Source organism: Oncorhynchus clarkii, unplaced genomic scaffold, assembly GCF_045791955.1.
Source record: "Oncorhynchus clarkii lewisi isolate Uvic-CL-2024 unplaced genomic scaffold, UVic_Ocla_1.0 unplaced_contig_6317_pilon_pilon, whole genome shotgun sequence".
In the NCBI taxonomy this organism is placed as follows: Eukaryota; Metazoa; Chordata; class Actinopteri; order Salmoniformes; family Salmonidae; genus Oncorhynchus; species Oncorhynchus clarkii.
The window spans coordinates 431,122-437,601 of NW_027257941.1; positions in this window are offsets into that span (position 1 = coordinate 431,122).

Here is a 6,480-nt window from a genome sequence, read left to right on the forward strand (position 1 = left end):
CTGTTCCTAGACCAGTTAACCCCACTGTTCCTAGACCAGTTAACCCACTGTTCCTAGACCAGTTAACCCCACTGTTCCTAGGCCAGTTAACCCACTGTTCCTAGACCAGTTAACCCACTGTTCCTAGGCCAGTTAACCCACTGTTCCTAGACCAGTTAACCCCACTGTTCCTAGACCAGTTAACCCACTGTTCCTAGACCAGTTAACCCACTGTTCCTAGACCAGTTAACCCACTGTTCCTAGACCAGTTAACCCACTGTTCCTAGACCAGTTAACCCACTGTTCCTAGGCCAGTTAACCCACTGTTCCTAGACCAGTTAACCCCCTGTTCCTAGACCAGTTAACCCACTGTTCCTAGACCAGTTAACCCACTGTTCCTAGACCAGTTAACCCACTGTTCCTAGGCCAGTTAACCCACTGTTCCTAGACCAGTTAACCCACTGTTCCTAGACCAGTTAACCCACTGTTCCTAGACCAGTTAACCCACTGTTCCTAGACCAGTTAACCCACTGTTCCTAGACCAGTTAACCCACTGTTCCTAGACCAGTTAACCCCACTGTTCCTAGACCAGTTAACCCACTGTTCCTAGACCAGTTAACCCACTGTTCCTAGACCAGTTAACCCACTGTTCCTAGACCAGTTAACCCACTGTTCCTAGACCAGTTAACCCACTGTTCCTAGGCCAGTTAACCCACTGTTCCTAGACCAGTTAACCCACTGTTCCTAGACCAGTTAACCCACTGTTCCTAGACCAGTTAACCCACTGTTCCTAGACCAGTTAACCCACTGTTCCTAGACCAGTTAACCCACTGTTCCTAGACCAGTTAACCCCACTGTTCCTAGACCAGTTAACCCACTGTTCCTAGACCAGTTAACCCACTGTTCCTAGACCAGTTAACCCACTGTTCCTAGACCAGTTAACCCACTGTTCCTAGACCAGTTAACCCACTGTTCCTAGACCAGTTAACCCACTGTTCCTAGACCAGTTAACCCACTGTTCCTAGACCAGTTAACCCACTGTTCCTAGACCAGTTAACCCACTGTTCCTAGACCAGTTAACCCACTGTTCCTAGACCAGTTAACCCACTGTTCCTAGACCAGTTAACCCACTGTTCCTAGACCAGTTAACCCACTGTTCCTAGACCAGTTAACCCACTGTTCCTAGACCAGTTAACCCACTGTTCCTAGACCAGTTAACCCACTGTTCCTAGGCCAGTTAACCCACTGTTCCTAGACCAGTTAACCCACTGTTCCTAGACCAGTTAACCCACTGTTCCTAGACCAGTTAACCCACTGTTCCTAGACCAGTTAACCCACTGTTCCTAGACCAGTTAACCCACTGTTCCTAGACCAGTTAACCCACTGTTCCTAGACCAGTTAACCCACTGTTCCTAGACCAGTTAACCCCACTGTTCCTAGACCAGTTAACCCACTGTTCCTAGACCAGTTAACCCACTGTTCCTAGACCAGTTAACCCACTGTTCCTAGACCAGTTAACCAACTGTTCCTAGACCAGTTAACCCACTGTTCCTAGACCAGTTAACCAACTGTTCCTAGACCAGTTAACCCACTGTTCCTAGACCAGTTAACCCACTGTTCCTAGACCAGTTAGACCAGTTAACCCACTGTTCCTAGACCAGTTAACCCACTGTTCCTAGACCAGTTAACCCACTGTTCCTAGACCAGTTAACCCACTGTTCCTAGACCAGTTAACCCCACTGTTCCTAGGCCAGTTAACCCACTGTTCCTAGACCAGTTAACCCACTGTTCCTAGGCCAGTTAACCCACTGTTCCTAGACCAGTTAACCCCACTGTTCCTAGACCAGTTAACCCACTGTTCCTAGACCAGTTAACCCACTGTTCCTAGACCAGTTAACCCACTGTTCCTAGACCAGTTAACCCACTGTTCCTAGACCAGTTAACCCACTGTTCCTAGACCAGTTAACCCACTGTTCCTAGACCAGTTAACCCACTGTTCCTAGACCAGTTAACCCACTGTTCCTAGACCAGTTAACCCACTGTTCCTAGACCAGTTAACCCCACTGTTCCTAGACCAGTTAACCCACTGTTCCTAGACCAGTTAACCCACTGTTCCTAGACCAGTTAACCCACTGTTCCTAGACCAGTTAACCCACTGTTCCTAGACCAGTTAACCCACTGTTCCTAGACCAGTTAACCCACTGTTCCTAGACCAGTTAACCCCACTGTTCCTAGACCAGTTAACCCACTGTTCCCAGGCCGTCATTAAAAATAAGAATTTGTTCTTTAACTGACTTGCCGAGTAAAATAAAAGTATCAAACCAGTTGCTGCGATGAAAGTGTTTTGTTGTTGATCTCCGCACAAACAATAGCATGGTCATTTTTTCCCCTCTGTAATAGCCACTGTAAATTGGCCACTGCAGTTAGATGAACAATCATTTAAGCTTTCTGCCCATATAAAACATGTCCATGTTTCGGGAAAGTTGTCTGTTGTTCACAACGTCGTTCTAGTCGCATCATCGCATATTGTGTCACGGCTGTCGTAATGAACAGGCCAAGGCTTAGCGTGTGTAGAGTTCCACTGTAACGGTTTTCTGTATGGGAAAGAGAGTCGTAGAGTGTGTAGAGTGTGTAGAGATGCGGCGTGGCTATTGCGATCCATGTTTAATGAAACAAAGTAAACACGAATCAAATACAAAAAATGTAACACGAAAACCGAAAACAGCCTAATACTGGTGCAAAGTAACACAGACACAGGAACAAGGACAATCACCCACAAACACACAGTGAAACCCAGGCTACCTAAATATGATTCTCAATCAGAGACAACTAATGACACCTGCCTCTGATTGAGAACCATACTAGGCCCGAAACATAGAAATAACCCAAAACATAGAAAAACAAACATAGACTGCCCACCCAACTCACGCCCTGACCATACTAAATAAATACAAAACAGAAATAAAGGTCAGAACGTGACATCCACATCTTTATTTCGGTGAAACAAGAACAACGGCCCATGACGACGTGGTGCTACATGCACGAAACACAATCAATATCCCACAAACACAAGTGGGGGGGAAAAATAGCTACTTAAATATGATCCACAATCAGAGACAACGATTACCAGCTGCCTCTAATTGGGAACCGTACAAAACACCAACATAGACGTAGATATACTAGATCACCCCGTAGTCATGCGATGACCTACTGCACCATAGAGAAACAATGGCTCTCGATGGTCAGGGCGTGACATATTGAGCATCAACTGTCCCAATTTAGGGACACCGATCCAGTAGAGGCTACATAGAAATGATTATACACTCGAATAGAAAAATCATAAAACAAAATAACATGGATTTATATCAGCCTAATTGAGGTTTAGATCACAACATTACAGTGTTTGAATTTGAAGCAAGGCTGCATGGGATGATTACTAATGAGATTCGGCGCATCCAATGGCAATGTCCCTGATAGAGCAGTTTCCTGAGTTGACAGATCCAGAAGTTACACCTCCAAGGAGGAGGAAGAGAGGGTAGAGGGGTTAGAGGAGGTAGAGGGGTTAGAGGGGTTAGAGGGGTTAGGGGAGAGGGATGTGTACCCGTGTCCAGGTATTGGAGAGGGGAGAGGGATGTGTACCCGTGTCCAGGTATTGGAGAGGGGAGAGGGATGTGTACCCGTGTCCAGGTATTGGAGAGGGGAGAGGGATGTGTACCCGTGTCCAGGTATTGGAGAGGGGAGAGGGATGTGTACCTGTGTCCATGTATTGGAGAGGGGGGAGTGATGTGTACCCGTGTCCATGTATTGGAGAGGGGGAGGGGAGATAGGGGAGAGGGATGTGTACCTGTATCCAGGTATTGGAGAGGGGGGAGTGATGTGTACCTGTGTCCAGGTATTAGAGAGAGAGGAAAGCCGGCGGGAGCTGCAGCTGTAGGGACTTGGGCCGTGTCGAATGCCAAGTTGTAATCCGAGGCTGGGAGTGAAGTCAGGTACATGGCTGGTTTGGGGACCTGGGTCAAAGTCTTAGAGGCTGAGTTGTTGTTGGTGGTGGAATGAATATGAAGCTTGGAGGCTGAGTTGGTGGTGGAATTAATATGAAGCTTGGAGGCTGAGTTGGTGTTGGGGGTAGAGTGAATATGAAGCTTGGAGGCTGAGTTGCTGTTGGTGGTGGAATGAATATGAAGCTTGGAGGCTGAGTTGGTGGTGGAATGAATATGAAGCTTGGAGGCTGAGTTGGTGTTGGTGGTGGAATGAATATGAAGCTTGGAGGCTGAGTTGGTGGTGTAATGAATATTAAGCTTGGAGGCTGAGTTGGTGTTGGTGGTGGAATGAATATGAAGCTTGGAGGCTGAGTTGGTGGTGGAATGAATATGACGCTTGGAGGCTGAGTTGGTGTTGGTGGTGGAATGAATATGAAGCTTCGAGGCTGAGTTGGTGTTGGTGGTGGAATGAATATGAAGCTTGGAGGCTGAGTTGGTGTTGGTGGTAGAATGAATATGAAGCTTGGAGGCTGAGTTGGTGGTGGAATGAATATGAAGCTTGGAGGCTGAGTTGGTGTTGGTGGTGGAATGAATATGAAGATTGGAGGCTGAGTTGGTGTTGGTGGTGGAATGAATATGAAGCTTGGAGGCTGAGTTGGTGGTGGAATGAATATGAAGCTTGGAGGCTGAGTTGGTGTTGGAATGAATATGAAGCTTGGAGGCTGAGTTGGTGTTGGTGGTGGAATGAATATGCAGCAGTGGAGGCAGCTGGGTATTTCTTCATGGTGGCCCTCGGGTGCGTGGCTTTGTCATGCGATAGGCAACGTGGGTGGCAACGTGGGTGGAGGTGGGTTTGGTTGTGATCCCGACCAGAGAGAAAGAGAAGTAGTTTAGTGGAAGAAAAGGGACACGAGGGAGATAGCAATAACAAGCGACAGAACAGTCATGGCTGGACGGACGCCACGACATGAAGATGGCATTTCTAGAGAAGGCCAGTATGCAGTATGATAGTATGTGACCATTACACAGTATGGTTAAATTTATCCAACAAACTGATGTAATCAGATACTATGTGTGGCCTGCCATCACATGGACTGTGGCAACCGTGACCCTGGACACCTTTTAATTACTGGTATAATAAAATGTGCAAAGCAGCAATTTTATCAAATGACTCTGTGTTGAAGGCAACTAGTTTAGTGTTGCATTCAAGTCTGGTCCTCACTCCTGAATTAGAGCTAATTCTCAACACTGTCAATGTAGGACGAACGACTGGAAGTGAAGAGCAGAGAGGGTGACATGCCATTAAGAAAATGATATAGCAACTGAAGATGTGACAGCAAAGAAATTCAATTCAGCCTATTTCAGCTCTCAAGGTTTTCAACTATTGTTCTGATGTTATGTTATGATGAACTGCGTAACTACATGGAGTTCTGGAGAATGTATATTTAATCTTGTCTCAGCAACGCTGGTATTCATGTCACAGCATGTACAACTACTGTTATTTTATTTTTTATTTCACCTTTATTTATTTAACCAGGTAGGCCAGTTGAGAACACCTTTATTTAACCAGGTAGGCCAGTTGAGAACACCTTTATTTAACCAGGTAGGCCAGTTGAGAACACCTTTATTTAACCAGGTAGGCCAGTTGAGAACAAGTTGTCATTTACAACTGCGACCTGGCCAAGATAAAGCAAAAGCAGTGTGACACAAACAACAACAACAGAGTTACACACGGAATAAAACAAACGTACAGTCAATAACACAATAGAAAAGTCTATATACAGTGTGTGCAAATGAGGTAAGATTAGGGAGGTAAGGCAATAAATAGGCCATGGTGGCGAAGTAATTACAATATACAACGAAATACTGGAGTGATAGATGTGCAGAAGATGAATGTGCAAGTAGAGATACTGGGGTGCAAAAATAAAATTAAAATAACAATATGGGGATGAGGTAGTTGGATGGGCTATTTACAGATGGACTATGTACAGGTGCAATGATCTGGCAGCAGAGAACTGGAAGGAAAGGCGGCCAAAGGAGGAATTGGCTTTGGGGGTGACCAGTGAAATATACCTGCTGGAGCGCGTGCTACGGGTGGGTGCTCCTATGGTGACCAGTGAGATATACCTGCTGGAGCGCGTGCTATGGGTGGGTGCTGCTATGGTGACCAGAGAGCTGAGATAAGACGGGGCTTTACCTAGCAAAGACTTATAGATGACCTGGAGCCAGTGGGTTTGGCGACGAATATGGAGCGAGGGCTAGCCAACGAGAGCATACAGGTCGCAGTGCTGGGTAATATATGGGGCTTTGGTGACAAAACTGATGGAACTGTGATAGACTGCATCCATTGCTGAGTAGAGTGTTGGAGGCTATTTTGTGAATGACATCGCCAAGGTCAAGGATCGGTAGGATAGTCAGTTTTACAAGGTTATGTTTGTCAAATATACATCAAAGAGGCATCAAAATTGGAGGCATCAAAATTGACATCAAATATACTACTGTCTTTAAATCACAGATACTA